Here is a 21,655-nt window from a genome sequence, read left to right on the forward strand (position 1 = left end):
ATTGACCATCACTCCAACACACAATATGGCTGCCCCATGTGGTCAAAGATCCTGCCCCCATGTGGACACAAGATGGCCACCACAAGATGGCCAGCAGGGGAGGGCAGTTGGGGGGTACCCAGGCCTGCAGGGGAGAGCAGTTGGGGGGGACTAGGCCTGTAGGGGAGGGCAGTTAGGGGTGACCAGGCTGCAGGGGAGGGCAGTTAGGGGCAAATAGGCTGGCAGGGGAGCAGTTAGGCATCAATCAGGCTGGCAGCGGAGTGGTTAGGCAGTGATCAGGCTGGCAGGCAGAAGCGGTTAGGGGCAATCAGGAAGGCAGGCAGGCGAGCAGTTGGGAGCCAGCAGTCCTGGATTGTGAGAGGGATGTCCAGCTGCCCATTTAGTTAGGATCGGGCCTAAATGGGCAGTTGGACATCCCTTGAGGAGTCCCAGATTGGAGAGGATGCAGGCTGGGCTGAGGGACAACGCCCCCCCTCCGTGCACGAATTTTGTGCACCGGGCCTCTAGTCTATAATAATGAAAGTGTAATATGCAAATCGACCAAATGACTGAACAATCATCCGATGACCTTCCGGACAACCATACTATGACACCCACTGGTGCCAGGCCAGCCAAAGAGGGTGCGATGTGATTGGTCAGGGGCCCAGCCATCTCCCCATGATAGCCCTGAAGAGGGAAGCCCAGGCCACCAGCTGGCGGGTTGCAGTGGGTGGGAGGGGCCTCCCTCTGTGGGGCATGATTGATCGCCCCAAACAGGGAGGCCCAGGCTACCCTACAGTGGCCCTGCGGCAGGTGAATGGAGCCTCCCTCTGCGGGAACAATCCATTGCAGAGCTCCGGCCAGGTAGGCAGGGCTTACCTGTTTGGGGAGATTGATCATGGGGCTCCCAGACTATGAGAGGGCGCAGGCTGGGCTAAGGGACACCCCCCTGAGTGCATGAATTTTGTGCACCGGGCCTCTAGTCCTATATAATAAAAGTCTAATATGCAAATTGACCAAGTGGTGGAACAACCGTTGGAATGACTATTCACTATGATGTGAACTGACCACCAGGGGGCAGACGCTCAATGCAGGAGCTGCCCCCAGCCCACAGGCCCCAGGCCAGCCAAGGTGGGTGCCATCAGGGTTCCTCCAATCGTTCCCACCAACTGCCCTGCAGAGGGAGGCGACTGGCAGTTTCAGCGGGGGGTGGGGCCAGCCAGTAAGTGGGCTGGTGGACCACGGCCCTGACTGCCACGCTGGTTGCCTCACAGATCTGCCCTGATAGCCGGCCAGGCCTAGGGACCCTACCCATTCTAGAATTTCGTGCATCAGCCTCTAGTAATATAATTAAAAGAGCAAAGTTGCCAATAATTCACAAGTATTTGGCTTTGCAAAGTTACTTAATGCTTTATTATTTTTTTTTATATTTATAAGAGCTAGGTAAATATGAAACTTGGTTTGGGAGCTGTAAGTTAATTTATGAAATATAAAGATACAAATTTAAAAAAATAAATACAATTTTTTCAGATATTTAATTAACAAAAGTTGAATATCATAAACATAATACCATTTATTATGCAAGCATAAATAAAAACCATGTTTTATGATTATAATAAAGTATAAAGGGAATTTTTAAAAATTAAGACATATTTTGATTAATGCCCAGAATAAATTCAAAAATCAGTTCTGAATTCATTACCTTAAAAAAAAACCAATAAACTTTAAAGCAACCTTGTCTTAAATGTACATTTTTATGAGTTTTTTCTCATTAAATCTCAACTATCTGTGAATATAAAAATTTCTGAAAACTACACAAATATTAAATTTTGGTAATATAGGTTTAGTAATTTCATTAGAAATAATAATTTCTTGAAAGTTAAAATTTGCCTTGCAGTTACCCCTATTTTCAAGAAAGTGAATGAAATTTTTAATTAAATAGCTAATTCCAAAAATGATACAATAGGATTTTTTTTGCCCATCCAGCAATTTTCTTGTAAGTTTAAGATTGGTGTCTTCAAATAATCAACCTCAATATTTGAAGTAGAAAAAAATAAAAAGTTAACTTTCCAAACTTGACCTAAAAAAGTTAACTGTTTCTGAGAACATATACAATATATTTTTTATAAGAATTGATATATTCAAGCTAGTAGACTATTTTAAATTAATATTTCAACATCATATAAAATAAAACATTTTTAGACTTTAAAATTTAGTATTGGTGATATTATACTCTACATCAGTATGAAGTCTCTAAAGAAAAATAATTATACTGGTCCAGTATTATTGAATAGATTATATCATCTTAGAAAATAAAATAAATATCACAATATATTATTCCATTTAGCCAAATTTTAATTTCTAAAAGTGGGTAGGAAGAATAAAATTAGTGTAAGACTGAAGCAGGAGGAATGTAAAATAAGACTTATTTAAGACTTATGTAAAATAAGACTTATTTAAGAATAAATAATCAAGCTCCTAAAAGAATTCTTTCAGCTGCCACATCTAGGAAAAATGAGAGTGAGCTTGCTTGTGAAAATGAAGCTGATGATGATCATGGAAATTACCAGGCCTTCCCCATTCCAATACATATTGTAATAAGAAGCTGAAGGCAAGCCAAAGGCCCTGAAAATAAACAAACAAACACAAGTTTAGAACAGGATGTCTTACCATATAATATTAGGTTATCTTTTTACACTTTAATTATCTCATGAAAAATAAAGGGGTGCTTTAATAAATCATAAATTCCTAACTCTGCAGGTCATAGTGGGTAGTCATGCCCAAGCCTATAACACCTTTGGTGAAAGCAAGCCCGGTCCATTGTTCTTGTGCATCTAGGTTAATATACCTTTGAAATGTCAGAAGTAATATCCCTGTTATGCATATCCCATGGACACATTTCATTCTTTATGTATTATTGTGTGTGCTCTTTTTTATTTTTAGCTTTCTTCCATCACATACACAGACTCCAAAGTTATTAGAGTAAAATCATCTACTCTAATAAAAGAGGAAGATGCAAATTGACCATACCTTCACGACGCCCACCAGCTAATCGGGAGTGAGTATGCAAATTAACCCAACAAAGATGGTGGGTTAATTTGCATACACAGGTGCTGAGCAGCCGGGGGCAGGCAGGACTCTTGCATTGTCGCCATGGTGACAACGCAGGCATTCCGCACCGCCCCAGCCGCTCCGGGTCTCTGGGTAGCATGGGAAGGCGGAAAGGTGGCTCCGGCTGGAGCGAAGGCAGTGCCGGCAGCCAGGGGAAGGAAGGCCCATTCTTGCACGAATTTCATGCACCAGGCCTCTATCCTACCTTATAATAGAGAAACATGCAAATTGACCGCACTCCGCTATGCCCATGATTGGGCCTCCGAGAGGCTGGGGGCGGGACTCCAGGTGGCCTTTCCGGCTGTTGAGAAGACCAAGATGGCGGCGCCCACTCCTCTTAGTTCCCGGGGTCCTCCGCATGATCCAGGCGGCGATCGCCACCCGGGGGGGCGTGGCCGGGCCCAGCAGGGCTCTCAGCAGGTGATCCAGGCAGCGATCGCCACCCGGGGGCGTGGCAGGGAACAGCATGGCGCTCCCGCGGTGATCCAGGCGGCCATCGCCACCCGGGGGTCATGGCCGGGCACAACCGGGCACTCCGCGGGTGATCCAGGCGGCGATCGCCAGGGGGGGGGCCGTGTCTGGGCACAGCATGGCGCTCCCGCGGTGATCCAGGCGGCGATCGCCACCCGGGGGGGCGTGGCCGGGCACAGCATGGCGCTCCCGCGGTGAATCAGGCGGCGATCGCCACCCCGGTGGGCGTGGCCGGGCACAGCATGGCGCTCCCGGGTGATCCAGGCGGCCATCGCCACCCGGGGGTCGTGGCCGGGCCCAGCCGGGCGCTCCGAGGGTGATCCAGGCGGCGATCGCCACCCGAGGGGGCGTGCCCGGGCACAGCCGGGCGCTCCGAGGGTGATCCAGGCGGCGATCGCCACCCGGGGGGGCGTGGCCGGGCACAGCATGGCGCTCTGTGGGTGATCCAGGCGGCGATCGCCACCCGGGGGGGGCGTGGCCGGGAACAGCATGGCGCTCCGCGGGTGATCCAGGCGGCGATCGCCACCCGGGGGGGCGTGGCCGGCACAGCATGGCGCTCCCGCGGTGAATCAGGCAGCGATCGCCACCCCGGTGGGCGTGGCCGGGCACAGCATGGCGCTCCCGCGGTGAATCAGGCAGCGATCGCCACCCCGGTGGGCGTGGCCGGGCACAGCATGGCGCTCCCGCGGTGAATCAGGCAGCGATCGCCACCCCGGTGGGCGTGGCCGGGCACAGCATGGCGCTCCCGCGGTGATCCAGGCGGCGATCGCCACCCGGGGGGGGCGTGGCCGGGCACAGCATGGCGCTCCCGCGGTGAATCAGGCAGCCATCGCCACCCCGGTGGGCGTGGCCGGGCACAGCATGGCGCTCCATGGGTGATCCAGGCGGCGATCGCCACCCGGGGGGGGCGTGGCCGGGCACAGCATGGCGCTCCATGGGTGATCCAGGCGGCGATCGCCACCCGGGGGTCGTGGCCGGGCCCAGCCGGGCGCTCCGAGGGTGATCCAGGCGGCAATCGCCACCCGGGGGGGCGTGGCCGGGCACAGCATGGCGCTCCGTGGGTGATCCAGGCGGCGATCGCCACCCGGGGGGCGTGGCCGGGCACAGCATGGCGCTCCCGCGGTGATCCAGGCGGCGATCGCCACCGGGAGGGGCGTGGCCGGGCACAGCATGGCGCTCCTGCGGTGATCCAGGCGGCGATCGCCACCGGGAGGGGCGTGGCCGGGCACAGCATGGCGCTCCCTGGGTGATCCAGGCGGCGATCGCCACCAGGGGGTCGTGGCCGGGCCCAGCCGGGCGCTCCGAGGGTGATCCAGGTGGCGATCGCCACCCGGGGGGGCGTGGCCGGGCACAGCATGGCGCTCCGCGGGTGATCCAGGCGGCCATCGCCACCCGGGGGGGCGTGGCCGGGCACAGCATGGCGCTCTGCGGGTGATCCAGGCGGCGATCGCCACCCGGGGGGGCGTGGCCGGGCACAGCATGGCGCTCCGTGGGTGATCCAGGCGGCGATCACCACCCGGGGGGGCGTGGCCGGGCACAGCATGGCGCTCCCGCGGTGATCCAGGCGGCGATCGCCACCCGGGGGTCGTGGCCGGGCACAACCGGGTGCTCCGCGGGTGATCCAGGCGGCGATCGCCACCGGGGGGGCGTGGCCGGGCACAGCATGGCGCTCCCGCGGTGATCCAGGCGGCGATCGCCACCCGGGGGTCGTGGCCGGGCACAACCGGGTGCTCCGCGGGTGATCCAGGCGGCGATCGCCACGGGGGGGGCGTGGCCGGGCACAGCATGGCGCTCCCGCGGTGATCCAGCCAGCGATCGCCACGGGGGGGGCGTGGCCGGGCACAGCATGGCGCTTCCGCGGTGATCCAGGCGGCGATCGCCACCCGGGGGTCGTGGCCGGGCACAACCGGGCGCTCCGCGGGTGATCCAGGCGGCGATCGCCACCCAGGGGGCGTGGCCGGGCACAGCATGGCGCTCCCGCGGTGATCCAGGCAGCGATCGCCACCGGGGGGGGGCGTGGCCGGGCACAGCCGGCGGGTGATCCAGGTGGCGATCGCCACCCGGGGGTCGTGGCCGGGCACAGCCGGCGGGTGATCCAGGTGGCGATCCCCACGGGGGGGGCGTGGCCGGCACAGCATGGCGCTCCCGCGGTGATCCAGGCAGCGATCGCCACCGGGGGGGGCGTGGCCGGGCACAGCCGGCGGGTGATCCAGGCGGCGATCGCCACCCGGGGGAGCGTGGCCGGGCACACATGGTGCTCCGTGGGTGATCCAGGCGGCGATCGCCACCCAGGGGCCGTGGCCGGGCACAGCATGGCGCTCCCGCGGTGATCCAGGCGGCGATCGCCACCCGAGGGGGCGTGCCTGGGCACAGCCGGGCGCTCCGCGGGTGATCCAGGCGGCGATCGCCACCCGGGGGGCGTGGCCGGGCACAGCATGGCGCTCCGTGGGTGATCCAGGCGGCGATCACCACCCGGGGGGGCGTGGCCGGGCACAGCATGGCGCTCCCGCGGTGATCCAGCCAGCGATCGCCACGGGGGGGGCGTGGCCGGGCACAGCAGGGCGCTCCGCGGGTGATCCAGGCGGCAATCGCCACCTGGGGGGCGTGGGCCGGCACAGCCTGGCGCTCCGTGGGTGATCCAGGCGGCGATCGCCACCCAGGGGGCGTGGCCGGGCACAGCATGGCACTCCCGCGGTGATCCAGGCAGGGATCGCCACCGGGGGGGCGTGGCCGGGCACAGCATGGCGCTCCCGCGGTGATCCAGGCGGCGATCGCCACCCGGGGGGGCGTGGCCCGGCCCAGCCGGCGGGTGATCCAGGCGGCGATCGCCACGGGGGGGGGCGTGGCCGGCACAGCATGGCGCTCCCGCGGTCATCCAGGCGGCGATCGCCACCCGGGGGTCATGGCCGGGCACAACCGGGCGCTCCGCGGGTGATCCAGGCGGCGATCGCCACCCGGGGGGGCGTGGCCGGGCACACATGGCGCTCCCGCGGTGATCCAGGCGGCGATCGCCACCCGGGGGGGCGTGCCTGGGCACAGCCGGGCGCTCCGCGGGTGATCCAGGCGGCGATCGCCACCCGGGGGGCGTGGCCGGGCACAGCATGGCGCTCCGTGGGTGATCCAGGCGGCGATCACCACCCGGGGGGGCGTGGCCGGGCACAGCATGGCGCTCCCGCGGTGATCCAGCCAGCGATCGCCACGGGGGGGGCGTGGCCGGGCACAGCAGGGCGCTCCGCGGGTGATCCAGGCGGCAATCGCCACCTGGGGGGCGTGGGCCGGCACAGCCTGGCGCTCCGTGGGTGATCCAGGCGGCGATCGCCACCCAGGGGGCGTGGCCGGGCACAGCATGGCACTCCCGCGGTGATCCAGGCAGCGATCGCCACCGGGGGGGGCGTGGCCGGGCACAGCATGGCGCTCCCGCGGTGATCCAGGCGGCGATCGCCACCCGGGGGGGCGTGGCCGGGCCCAGCCGGCGGGTGATCCAGGCGGCGATCGCCACGGGGGGGGGCGTGGCCGGCACAGCATGGCGCTCCCGCGGTCATCCAGGCGGCGATCGCCACCCGGGGGTCATGGCCGGGCACAACCGGGCGCTCCGCGGGTGATCCAGGCGGAGATCGCCACCCGGGGGGGCGTGTCCGGGCACAGCCGGGCGCTCCGAGGGTGATCCAGGAGGAGATCGCCACCCGGGGGGGCGTGTCCGGGCACAGCATGGTGCTCCCGCGGTGAATCAGGCGACCCCGGGTGTGGCCGGGCCTAGCCGGGCGCTCCGTGGGTGATCCAGGCCACCATCGCCACGGGGGGAGTGGCATGACTTGCCCAGCCGCTCCCAGGGTTCCTGGGAACATTGCAGGCATGTGGTTGCTGATTCCCAGACCAGGCCTGTGGCCACAGATTCATAGCTTTGCAGAGACCTAGGGCAGGGATCTGCTTTATCTGCAGAGAGACAGAGGTTCTGCAGTGCCCCCAAGACGTGGGTGGGCCCAGCCAGGGATCAAGGGGCATGGAAGGACTCCTGGCCGAGGGGCAAGGACCCTCACCCCTGAGGCGGGGGTTGAGGGGTGGAGCCACCTCAGTGAAGGGGTGCTGCACTGCAGGGTACTGGACTGACTGACGTGATTCAGAGAAGCTCCCAGTGCTAATGGGCCTCGCTCAGGTGGCCTTCACACTTCAGAGGCAGTGACTCCTGCTCCTGCCTTCACCCAAAAGCAAGCTCGCTACACCCTGCCCCATAGCAGAGCATGCCTAGGCAGTGAGTGGGAAGCCTTCCACCTGCTTCGGAGAAGGGGGGGCAGTAAAGAATGGGGGGAGAGGAAAGAATGTGGAGCATCCGCAATGAAGAGGTGCTTGAGAAAGAGGCTGGGACGCCTGACTGGAAGGTTTGTTCTGTTTGCTGGGCCGCTGCCCCTTCGGAAGCGCAAAGAGCATGGCTCTGAGGGCTTCCTGTGTGCTCTGAGGGCTTCCTGAGTCAAGTTCCACAGCCAACTGGAATTGGCCTCAGTTTCCTGGTCTGTAAAATGGATGAAGCGTGTCCCAGTGCCTTCACTGAGCTTTGATGGCCAATTGAGATACTATATAAAGAAAATGAGGGAAGAAGTGAGAAAGAAAAGTAAGGACAAAAAAACACAAAAGAAAGATTGAAAGGAACCTGTAAACCCATTGTCACTTAAATAGGGAATATAGTCAGTAGTGTTGTAATGATGGTATGATGCCAGGTGGGTACTAGAAATATCGGGGAACACTTTGTAAAGTATATGATTGTCTAACCACTATTCTGTAACTAATATAAAACCTGAAACCAATACAAAATAATGTTGAATGTAAAGAAATGAAAATTGGAGTGAAATTTTTATGAATTTCAAAGATTAAATAAAAGCTGTAAAGGAAGGAAGGGGAGAATAAAAAGTGTTTTTCATTTTGCCACTTCATTAAAAAGACAGTTGTCTTTATGTGGTGCTTTTATGCTTTTCTAAGTCATTATCTCATTTTAATTTCCGGGCAACTTAAATACAAGGTAAGTATTCCCTCCACTATTTAAAGAAAGGAAATCTTGGTGTCTGGTCCTAATGATTCAATCGTCAAGCCCTATTGTAAAGCAGGGTTAGTAAAATTTTCTGTGCAGGGTCATATCTATACTAATAAAAGCCTTGGGGGTGATCAGGCCAGCAGGGGAGGGTATTTGGGGGCATCAGGCCCGCAGAGGAGCAGTTAGGGGTCAATCAGGCCAGCAAGGAAGCAGTTAGGGGGCAATCAGGCAGGTAGGTGAGCGGTGAGGAGCCAGCAGTCCCGGATTGTGAGAAGGATGTCCAACTGCAGGATTAGGCCCGAGGAATCGGGCCTAATCCTGCAGTTGGACATCCCCCGAGGGGTCCCATATTAGAGAGGGTGCAAGCTGGGCTGAGGGACTCCCCAGTGCACGAATTTCGTGCACCGGGCCTCTAGATATATATAAAAGGCTAATATGCAAAGTGACCCCTCGGGAGTTCGACCAGAGACCAGGAGTTCAATCGCTCACTATGACGTGCGCTGACCACCAGAGTTGCGCGAAATGAAGGAAGACCTCAGCCTGCAACCAGCAGCTGGGGGAAGGAAAGCCCAAGCCAGCAGCTGGAAGCTGGGAAGGAAGGACCCGGTGGCAGCTGGAAGGCCCTGATTAGCTCTGATCACTGGCCAGGCCTAGGGACCCTACCCATGCAAGAATTTTGTGCACCGGGCCTCTAGTAATGGATGAACACAAAAATTTTTACTAATTGAATGTCACTGCCAATATTTACAAATACTTATACTTAGACCCGCCTCTCCCGTGATTTCACTTACTGTGGTTTCAGTTACTTGCTATCAAATGAAGTCCAGAAATATTAAAATACTAGTAGCCCATTTACAGGAAGAATCCTGCAAGCGGCCACTGCGGCCGCATGCACTGCTGCCGCCGCCGCCGTTTCAGCCACCGTGCCTGCATCCACGGGCCGCTGCCACCCACCCCACTCTGCCCCACTCCACTCCACTCCACCCTGCCTGGGCTTTCCCTCTGGCAGCCACCTTGCTTTCTGCTTTTCCTCCCTCTTCCTTCTAAGTTGTCTTCAGTCTTCACTCCTCCCTCCCTCAGCGTATGCAAATTAACCGCCATCTTTGTTGGGTAATTTGCATACTTGCCCTGATTGGTTGGTGAGCATGGCTTTGGCTGGTGGGCGTGGCTTGGGCGTAGCAAAGGTGTGGTCAATTTGCATATTACTATTTTATTAGGTATGATTCCAGAAATAAATAATTCATAAGCTGTAAATTGCATGCCATTCTGAGTAGCATGATGAAATCTCATGCTGTCCCAATCCATCCTGCTCAGGACATGAATCATCCACTTTGTCCACTGCACACACTGCACACCCCCACCACCCATTAGTCACTCAAGAGTTGTCTCTGTTATTGGATCCACTGTTGGGGTATCACAGTGCTTGTTTTCAAGTAACCCTTATTCTACATAATAATGGTATCAAAGTGCAACAGTAGTGAGGGTGGCAATTCTAATATGCTAAAAAGAAGCATAAAGTGCTTCCTTCAAGTGAAAGAGTATGTATGAATAGGAAAAAAAATAATATATCCTATCTAATAAAAGAGTATTATGCAAATTAATCATCACTCTGCTACACCCACAAGCCATGCCCACCAGCCAATCAGAAGAGAGTATGCAAATTAACCCAACCAAAATGGCTGCGGCCATGGAGCGAGCAGGAGGCTTGAGATTCCCCGGCAAGGATGCCAAGCTTTCCACACACCCTTGTGGGCCCAGGCCTCCACTCAAGGCTACAAAGTTTCAATTATAGAAGATAAATAAATCCCAACAAAAATGGTGGCAGCCATGGAGCTGGAGAGAGCAGAAGGCTTGAGTTGCCCCCAGTGATGGAGGAAGCCAAGCTTTCCACAGCCCTGGCCTGCCTTGGCCTCCGCTGAAGGCTACAAAGTTTCAATTATAGAAGATAAATAAATCCCAACAAAAGTGGCTGTGGCCACAGAGCAAGCAGGGGGCTTGGCTCTGCTCAAGGCTACAAAGTTTCAATTATAGAAGATAAATAAATCCCAGATACCAGGGCCTCCGCTTGGGTCTCCGGGGGGCGTGGCTGGCCTGCAAACCACCACAGGCCTCTCACCCAGGCCACCCCACGCCCCAAGGGAATCCACACTCTGATCCGGGCCACCCTTCAGGGCAAACCAGCCGTCCCCTACCCATACACCAGGCCTCTATCCTATCTAATAAAAGAGTAATATGCAAATTGACCATCACTCCAACACACGAAATGGCTGCCCCCATGTGGTCAAAGATCCTGCCCCCATGTTGACACAAGATGGCCACCACAAGATGGCCAGCAGGAGAGGGCAGTTGGGAGGGACCAGGCCTGCAAGGGAGGGCAATTGGTGGCGATCAAGCCTGCAGGGAAGAGCAGTTGGGGGGGGGACCAGGCCTGCAAGGGAGGGCAGTTGGGGGGGACCAGGCCTGCAGGGGAGGGCAGTTGGCAGGGGGACCGGGCCTGCAAGGGAGGGCAGTTGGGTAGGGACCAGGCCTGCAGGGGAAGGCGGTTAGGGGCAATCAGGCTGGCACGGGAGCAGTTAGACATCAATCAGGCTGGCTGTGGAGTGGTTAGGGGGTGATCAGGCTGGCAGGCAGAAGTGGTTAGGGTCAATCAGGAGGGCAGGCAGGCGAACAGTTGGGAGTCAGCTGTGAGAGGGATCCCATATTGGAGAGGGTGCTGGCTGGGCTGAGGGACACACACCCTCATGCACGAATTTCGTGCACCGGGCCTCTAGTATATATATAGTATCCTATATAATAAAATAATAAAAGGGTAATATGCAACTAGTCCCCTGGAACAGGAGTTCAACTGGAGTTCTTCCCCCCAGCCTGCCCAGCCTGATTGGCCCCAATTGGGCTCAGCCTGCCGGACCCCACCCATGCACAAAATTTGGCCTCTAATATATATAGTTTATTACTATCTCAGGTTTCAGGCATGCATTGGGGTTCTTGGAACACATTCACACAGATACAAAATTATTGTGCAGAATTAGAGTATCTGAATTAAAAATAAATATTAATGAACCTGATGTGAATTGTGCATTCTTGGACACTTGGCTGTCTGTTAGTGATCAGACTTTAGACATTTTGAATTTTGAGCCTTTGAATAGGATTGGTTAATAAAATTATATAGGTTTAAGTGTATAATTCTATAGTGTGTTCATCACCCAAGTCAGGTTTCCTTTCATAATCATTTATCCCTTCCATTTTTTTATGGAGACTTCAATTTAACTCTCAAAACTCACATTGGAAACTCTAAAAAATATTGTTATCTTACGTTCTAGACAGTTAATGCTAGAAAGAGAGGAGAGAGAGAGAGAGAGAGAGAGAGAGAGAGAGAGAGAGAGAAGAAAATCTGGCATATCCACAAGAGAAAAGTGTAGATGAAGAAAAAAAAATTAAGAACCATCTTTTCATTGTTTGCTATGTTATTACATTTTAACATGAAATGCTTAGAAAATATACTTTCCTTACTGCTCATGTAAAGTGCTTCATTTGACTTTCCACTTTCAGAAGAATTTTCCAAAGTTGGAGTAGAAATGCTGATTTTTCAAATCTACAACTGGGAAGATACTAAATGCCTGACCGCAGCAGGAAAGTTCAGCACCCAAATGAAAATGTGATATCCCATTATGGATGGAAGCACGTGGAAATACAGATAGGTTTGTCTCTGGGGTTTCAGGGGTTCTGATCATGTTTCTAGTATGTAGTTCCTTCTCCTACCTTAGTTAGAACTGCTCTCATGGCTCTGAGAAGCACAATTGCAGACTCAGTGTCTTTCATGATAATAACTTTTCAGTCTTTCTACTGTCAATCATTTTTAGCAAAATGTACAGTATTTGTTCTTTTCAATCATGTGCATAGACAGTACTACAGCCTTTTGTGTCCTTGCTTCCCTGTTCATCTTGGAGTAGCTGGTTTCTTATACAGAACTAATATCCATGTATATTGTTTTGTTATTCAATCAAATATACACAAATTTATTGTATTTTACTTTTTTGTTTATTTTATTTATTCACTAAAATGTTGACCCTTTTCATCCACATAAGTTTCTCTGTGCATATGTACATTTTCATATATTTATAGTATAGCACATAATAATAATATAAATAAATTAAAAACTGTCATGTATTTTATGGCTAATTTCCTACTATGCCTATAGGGAAACTGAGAGCATTACCTCTCCCATTAATTTTGTGTCAAAACCACCATTATATTTCTGTCACTGAAATCAGTCCTTTTTTAATAATCCACATCAATATGAACTTTCTTCCCAATGGTCCATAACCAATTAAAATTTGCTACTTTCATAGCACTAGCATTTTCAAAGTACTATAAAGTGTTTGAAAGAACAGAGAATATTTAAGCATGCATCAATCTGTGAAACAAAATCAATAAATGATCATCCTCTTTGTATAACAGCAAAACAAATGTAAAAAATTATAAATTCAATATTTATGTTAAATGTAGAATTTTAAATATTTAGTCATTTAAAATAGTTCAGGGGCAAATTAATTTTGGCATTTTTTAAAATATAAGAATGGGTATGGAATTAATTCATGAATGTTTAAATCCCTATAATTATGAAATTGAAAGGATTCTTTCATGTCTTGATATCTCATCTAGACATTTCTTTAAGTCAAATTTAGCATAGGAATGTTAATCAACATAATAGTTCTAACAATGAAATTTTGTACTATGACATATAGGAACAAATTTTAATTCATATTTTAGTTTTGGAATCAAGTGTAGAATCTTAAGGAAAAGTGTTTTGTTGTTACTATTTTTCCTTTGAGAGAGCCCTCTTAAGAAATTGATTTGTTTAGAATGGCATTTTGTAGATTCTAGTAGCTTATTTGTTTACTTTTTTGTCAAACTTAATAAAATCTCTAACAGACTTGTTTGGTGACAAGTAAAAATAAATAAACTAACAGAAATACTTGTCTACCTTAAGAAAAAAATAAAATTTCTTGTAAGGATTTTGAGCCAAACCGGCTAGGGCTTTTTGACTAGTAGAAATAGAGTAATCTCTCTCTCTCTCTCTCTCTCTCTCTCTCTCTCTCTCTCTCTCTCTCTCTCTCCTCTCTCACTTATTTATTCTAATAACTCTCACATAATACCTGCTGAATCAATGTATGCTTACTTATTTTAGATTCCTCAAGTTGATAAAGTTTAATAATGCTTACATATTAGACTTTGTGATAGTCAATTTTTTGTGTCAATTTGTCTAGGCTATGATCCCCAGTTTAGTTAAACACCAGTCTAGAGGTTGCTGTAAAGGTATATGTTAAATGTGATTAACATTTAAGTTAGATAACTTTAAGTAAAATGCGTTATTCTCCAGAGTATGAGTGGGCCTCATCCAATCAGTTGACATCCTTAAGAGCAAAAACGGAGGATCCCCAAAGCAGAAGAAATTCTCAAAATTGCAACATAGAAACCCTGCCCGATTTTCAAGCCTGGGGGAAATTTTTATGTGTGTGTGTGTGTGTGTGTACTAATATATATATATATATATATATATATATATATATATATATATATATATATATATATATATATATATTAGTGAAACAAAATGTACCTTAAAGGAACTGTGAGCTGTGGTAGGCACAGGAGCAGGTCTCGGCCAATCCTCCATGCCCCCCTCCCGGCCCCTCCCACCGCAGCCCCTTGGTCCCCTTTCTGTCAGCAGCGCTGTTCCCATATGCTGATGGCACCAGCTCCACTCGCACCCACTGAAGGTGCGGAGCGATTGGGGCCAGCGCCAGCAGCAGGTGTGAATGGCAGCTGCTTCCTAGATCACCCCCCAGGAGCCGGGGGAGGTGGAGAAACCCTCAGGGGTGATCAGGGCCAGCAGCCACCACCTGCTCCCGCTGATGGCACTGAGATATCGGGCTGGCATTGGGTGCCGGCAGTGGGTGTGAGCGGGGCTGGTGCTGGCAGCAGGTGCGAGCACCGGGCAGGACCTTGGCATGTGGGAGCAAAGAATTTTCAGTCACCACCGGAGGCTCGCCCCAATGACAGCGACGGGCACCCCACCTTGGTCTGGCATTCCCACTCACCTGCTCCACCATCCCGCCACGGCCGACGCCTGCCATATTCCACGCATGCCCCTGGTGGTCAGCACACATCAAAGCAACCGGTTGTTTGGTTGTTCTGGTTGTTTTGCTGTTCAGTCTATTTGCATATTAGCCTTTTATTATATAGGATATATAATGATATGGAAATCAATGAATTAAAGATCATTCTTCAGTCATTCACTTTTCTTTTATTATTAAGGTGTGCTTTGGTTTTCTAGCCACTAAGTTTTAAATTCTCCTATTTCATCTCTTGACCAAATGATGTTTCTTTCAGGATCAGTTGGGCTCACATTACTTAAATTACCATTTCCACAGTTAACATTCACCTCAAATTACCCGTAATATGTCAAATCTTCACTACTAGGATTATGTTGAAAATGGATATAAGCAGACAACTGATTTCAGAACTGTCATTTATCTTCTCTCGAGAGCTCATTAACATTTAAAGGTTTGTACATGATCCATTATTATCTTGCAATGGAATTTTTTTCTCTCCTTGTTCATCAGGTTGCCCCTTTGAGTGGCCCACTATGAGGCTGACATATTTTTTAACTCTTTGAGCTAGCCAGGCAGCTGGCAACACAGAGAAGTAATATATAAAGCAAAGAATATTTTTCTACCACTATTCATTTCTTTAGCATTTCCTTCAGACCTGGGAAGTATAAAATATCATTAGTTTCCAATATGAGGATTTCTAATGAACGACTTAGAGTTGTTTTCCATACTTTACTGTATTCTAACAATTAAAAAATACTTATAACACTAAATTATATAACTATCATGCCAAGCATTTACACAATTTATTTTTTAATTGTACGTAGAAGACTTTATTATTCAAATGTCAATATCCTATATAATAAAAGGGTAATATGCAAATTGACCCTAATGATGGAATGACTGGGAACAACTGGTTGCTATGATACACACTGACCACCAGGGGATAGACACTCAATGCAGGAGCTTCCCCCTGGTGGTCAGTGCACTCCCACAGGGGGAGCTCTGCTCAGCCACAAGCTGGGCTGATGGCTGCGAGTGCAGCAGCGGTGGCAGGAGCCTTTCCCACCTCCTCAGCAGTGCTAAGGATGTCCAACTGTAGGGGAGTGGGCCTAAGTTGGCAGGTGGACATCCCCCGAGGGCTTCCAGGCTGCCAGAGGGATGTCTGACAGCCAGCTTAGGCCTGACCCCCAGGGAGCAGGCCTAAGCTGGCAGATGGACATCTCCCAAGGGGTTCCAGACTGCTGGAGGGCACAGGCTGGGCTCAGGGACCCCCTCCCCCACCAAGTGCATGAATTTTTGTGCACCGGGCCTCTAGTGCATATATATATATATATATATATATATATATATATATATATATACTAATTTCATGGAAAAATACTATAAGGAGTCGTTTTATTGAAAGAATTGGAAAACATTGTTTTTTATGTGACTCTTATGGGCCATCACTCAAATGAATAGTACTTTATTACATTAATATCAATCAACTCATTTATGTAAGCCTCATCTTCAGAAGAAGATTATAAGACAGCTATGGGTTAGAATTAAGACATAGACATCTTTGTGTTTTTCCTGGTATCTAACCAAGTACCAGACACACAATATATGCCATTATTTATTACTCGCTCAATGGATTAAATGAATAATTTACTCAAGACCAACTTATTAGTAAACCTTACAATTAAAAATTTTAATATTACCTAATATTCTTTATAGTAATTCAAATAGTTTGTGCATGGAATAATAAACTTCATGACCAGGAAGGAAAATTTTTGACAAAAGATAGCCTTTGTTAGATCCATGCCTTTTCTTTTTTTCTTTTTTTTTTAATATATTTTTTATTGATTTCAAAGAGGAAGGGAGAGGGAGAAGGAGACAGAAACATCAATGATGAGAGAGAATCATTGATTGGATGCCTTCTGCATGCCCCCTACTGGGGATCGAGCTCACAATCAAACCATGACCTCCTGGTTCATAGGTCAACACTCAACACTGAGCTATGCAGGCTGGGCAGATCCATGCCTTTTCCAAGTCATGCAGCTCATTAGATAGCTTGACATTTGTTTATTGTAAATCTGATGCTCCTTTAGCAGTATCACTTACTATGATATAAAATAAAATCATTCTGCATATAAACATCTGCTATTTGCCTTTGGCATATTGAACTACATGGACTCTCCCTCTCTTTACTTCTGTTTCTCTTTATTTCTGTACACCTTATTGCTTTCCACCGTATATCAAATTCTAGTATATTTCTTGTAGCAGTTTATTTTAATATTACAACTGTAAAAGATGAATTTCAAATCATCTTTATTAATTCACTCTTTTCATTTTCCATTGTAAACATCAACAGATCAAGAACACAGATTGGGGCCTGGAAAATTCTGAAATGAGCTCATCATATAGGCAGAAAGACAAAGAACCAAAAGAAAGAAAGGTAATTATTAACAGCATCATGATTACCAAGTGTGATAACAAATTAATTTCAGGTTCCAAAAAGGAAGTTTATAGAAACATTTGGTTTTAATGAGATTATTCATATTTTATCTCATCCCTGATCATGTATTCTTGCTGCCCCCTTATAAAGTGTTCCAAATAGCTCACTCTTAATAAGCATTAGTATGGTTATAGGACACTGGGCAAGTTACTTAACAACTTTGACCCTTAGTTGAGTACTAAGTAGTAAAATGAGGATAAAAACAGTGATTTCCTAAGGTTGTTTTATAAATCAAGGAAGTATAAAAATCTGTGTATATATCTTGGAATCTAGTAAGGATTTTATAAATATCACAATTAGGCCCTGGCCAGTTTGGCTCAGTGGATAGAGCATCAGCCTGCGGACTGAAGGGTCCAAGGTTCGATTCCGGCCAAGGGCACATTCCTGGGTTGTGGGCTCGATTCCCAGAGGGGGGTGTGCAGGCGGCAGCCAATTGGTGATTATTTCTTATCATTGATGTTTCTACCTCCCTCTCCTCCCTTCCTCTCTAAAAATCAATAAAAAAATATTAAAAAAAAATCACAATTAGAATCGCTATTCTATGCCTTGAGAACAATTTTCCAAGATTTCAGGGTTAATAGTGTTTTAGTGATTGTCATGGATGAATTCTTTCCCTCCAAAATTTATATATTAAAGTCCTAACACCATTATCTCAGAATATGATTGTGTTTGGAGATAAGGCCCTCAAAGATAATTAAGTTAAAATAAGGTCATTTGGGTGGTCTCTAATTCTATATGACTGGTGTCCTTACAAGAAGAGGAGATTAGGTCTTTGACACCTTGTGAAAACACAGGAAGCAGATGGCCATCTATAAGCTGAAGAAGTGGCCTCAGAGGAACCCAAGAACCCTTCTGACAGCTTGATCTTGGGCTTCTAGTCTCCATAACTATGAGAAAATAAATCCATATTCTTTAAGCCACCAGTCTGTGGTACTTTGTTATGGCAGCCCTAGCAAACTAGTGGAGTAATAATGAATGAGCAGGAAATAAAGTAAAGCTGGGATTTGTGGGAAAAAAGTTACAGAAGCGTGTGAATGGTCTTTCTTTTCTTAAGGTCAACATAGTATTTGTTCTGTTTCACTGTGCATATCTGCTTAATTTTTTGTATTCATTAAATTAGACTCTATTGACATGTTACTCAAGGTTCAGCCAAAAAAACTAAAATCAATTATATGTATTTCTGGCAGGAAATGATTTAATACAGGGAATTAGTGCTTACAAAACATATGGAAGGGCTAGAACAAAGGCCACTAAAAATGGTCAATGTTCTGAAAAATCAGGAGGTTTCAGAAATCAGAAAAAAAAAATAATGCTGTTTATCTCAGGTCTTCTTGGCAATGAATTGTGCGATTAACTAAGGATGATGGGAACACTGACTAATGTTACGTTTGGCGTTTCCAGAGCTCTCAAACCTGCTTTACCTTTCTGGAGCAGTAATGGTTTCCCTCCCCCTTCTTCCCTAATCTCATTTACTTTCTTCACAGTGGTAGAATCTTCCTGTCAAGAAAATCTACAAAATATATGCTCCTAGATTAGCCTCTGGTGATAATGATATCTCACATTTCCTTAATTACCTTTTACATGTCCTATTTAATTTCCAACACACTGTGGATCATGACAATCCAGGGATCTTAAGAATGCCCTAGAGCAACATGTGCTTCAGATGAGTCTTACTCCAGGCACCCACACCTGCATTGGCGACAACCCAGAAGGTGCTCAGTAACTGCCTGCTGTGGATAAACTCGCCTTTCCCTGGCTCAACATTTTCACTTGGTAAATTAGGCAAATATCTCAGAACTCTAGGTGCTTCTGGTAAGTCTGTCACCCCCACTTCCACTCCAACACTTTCAGCCTCATCTCCAACATCTGTTGTATTAGTATTCTCTACAGAAACAGAATGGTAGACTATTTATACATAGTTATTTCGAAGGATTGGCTCCTGTAGTTAGAGGCTGAGAAGTATCACAGTCTGTGTCAGGAGAAGCTATGTGTGGATCCAATCTGAGTCCAAAGACCAGAGAACAAGGAGAGCCGATGGTGTAGATTCCAGTCCCAAAGCTGACAGGATTGAGACCAGACAGCAGCGTTTCATTCTGAACCCAAAGTCTGGAAAAGATCAATGTCCCAACTCAGTCAGACAGGAAGAGTTCCTTCTTATTTGACGGAAGTCAACCTTTTTTTTTTAAATATATTTTTTATTGATTTTTTTACAGAGAGGAAGGGAGAGGGATAGAGAGTTAGAAACATCAATGAGAGAGCAACATCGATCAGCTGCCTCCTGCACACCCCCTACTAGGGATATGCCCCCAAACAAGGTACATAGCCTTGACCGGAATCGAACCTGGGACATTTCAGTCCACAGGCCGATGCTCTATCCACTGAACCAAACCGGTTAGGGTGGAAGTCAACCTTTTTGTTCTATTTAGATTTTCAACTAATTGGATAAGGGTCACCCACACTAGGGATAGCAATGTGCTTTACCTCAGGCTATCAATGCATATGTTAATTTCATCTAAAAACTTCCTTACCCACCCAGAATAAAGTTTGACCAAATATATGGGTCCAGTCAAGTTGACACATAAAATTAACTATCATAGTACACACTTTGTCATCTTGGTATCCATATATGTATATCTCCTTAAAACATATTTAATCTCCAAACAAATAAACAAACAACAAGATCATAAGTCTACATAACATGATACAACTATCCTGAGTACAACATAAAATCACTAACCCCTTCCCAAGAACAAAAGGTAAAGTCTTTGTGCGATGTTGACTGATGTTTATTCTTGCTTTAAACCAGGGGTCCTCAAACTTTTTAAACAGGGGGCCAGTTCACTGTCCCTCAGACCATTGGAGGGCTGGACTATAGTTTAAAAAAAAACTATGAACAAATTCCTATGCACACTGCACATATCTTATTTTGAAGTAAAAAAACAAAATGGCAAAAACACCCGCATGTGGCCCACGGGCTGTAGTTTGAGGACGCCTGCTTTAAATACTATGAAATAAAATTAATAACACTTAAATACTATGATATATAGTCAATGAATCTTACATTACTTGATACAGGCATATAAGAGAAAAATATATTTGTTATACACACATATAAACACATATTTATAACCCTGTAAGGAGGAAAAACAATAATTACTGTCTTTATATCTGTATGTCATATGGTTATAACTGGTGTTTAGAGTTACTCTCTTCTACTACACATTCTATATTCCCTTTGCCTTCAGCAAGCACCTCAGTTAGTCATGGAATCTTTACCTGAAGAGGTGATGTAAACTTTCCTCCCTAAGGGTCACAGCCATTAGTGGTCCTGCTTGGTTTGGGTTGCTGTAATTTTCTGCTGATCTTAATCACAAGGCATGGTAATACTAAGAGATGCCCTAGTGGATCCCAGACTTACTCTTCCCCACCTCCACTGTGGATTACTAGCACAATTTACCCTTGGTAGACAGACAGTCATCCCAGCCCATGCTGTCACTCCCTTCTCTGGCTGTTGACTTAAAGGCACAGGAGCCCAAATTTACCAGTTCAATGGAATCATTGCTTTGCCTATGTGCATAAGTATTTCTCCCCTTGCAGCTATGACCTCTAGGCTAGCAGAGCATAAATTCATAGAAATTCAACAAAAAACATTTTGTTGGTGAGTCACTAAGGGTAATAGTAGGTGGTGCCAAATCCTTCTATCTTTTGCTTCCTGGGCTTGTGGATCCTGGCAATGGGAGAAACAGCACCATAAATTGGATAGACTCAAAGCATATAATCTTCCAGAAAACTTTGCTCCAGCACATTCTTCAAAAGTCCACTCCTTTAGGATGGTAAGGAACATGGTAACATCAGTGAATTTCATGAGCATGGACCCACTGCTGCACTTCTTTTGCTATGAAGTGAGTTCCTTAAGCAGAGTGAAGCTATGAAATACCACAACAGTGAATAAGTCATTCTGTTAGTCCACAGATGGTAGTGTTAGCAAAGGCATTTCATGTAGAGAAGATAAATTCATATTCAGAGTAAGCATCTGTTTCAGTAAGAACAATACACTGCCCTTCCCATGATGGAAGTGGTCCAACGTAATCAATCTACTACCACATAGCCAATTAATGAATCTACAGGTAACTTACCCCCTCCAAAAAAACAACAACAAATATATAAAGTTAATTCCCATATACAATTATAAAGAACAAAGAAACAACCAACCAGCTCAATTGTAAAATATTTGCTTACATAGATGAAACCAAGTCCATCTAAACATTGCAAATACACATCTGAATGCAGAATTCAGTCTGAGTTCATGGGCAGCTCTCTGTGTCTGCCCACATCTCCAAGTCTGTGGGTTCCTTTGTGGGAAGGACCAAATATTAATTACCTTTGTATACACATAGTCTCGCAATAAAGCCTGCAAAAATGAATTTTTAAGATGCTTATTGAACAAATAAATGAATA

The 21,655-nt window shown here is 48.0% G+C and overlaps 1 long non-coding RNA gene across 3 annotated transcripts in view; it reads left to right on the forward strand.

Moving 5' to 3' along the window:
* LOC114231016 (uncharacterized) overlaps nt 1-21,655 on the forward strand; it is a 152,925-nt gene that overhangs the window by 104,166 nt on the left and 27,104 nt on the right. For 2 of the 3 annotated variants that reach the window (XR_008557662.1, XR_003616993.2), the window contains exons 2-3: nt 12,134-12,282; nt 17,054-17,137. This is a non-coding gene — a long non-coding RNA (uncharacterized LOC114231016). The remainder of the gene's footprint in view (nt 1-12,133; nt 12,283-17,053; nt 17,138-21,655) is intronic. The other variant, XR_008557663.1, reaches the window with a different exon arrangement.

This window comes from Eptesicus fuscus, chromosome 2 (assembly GCF_027574615.1).
Source record: "Eptesicus fuscus isolate TK198812 chromosome 2, DD_ASM_mEF_20220401, whole genome shotgun sequence".
Classification (NCBI taxonomy): domain Eukaryota; kingdom Metazoa; phylum Chordata; class Mammalia; order Chiroptera; family Vespertilionidae; genus Eptesicus; species Eptesicus fuscus.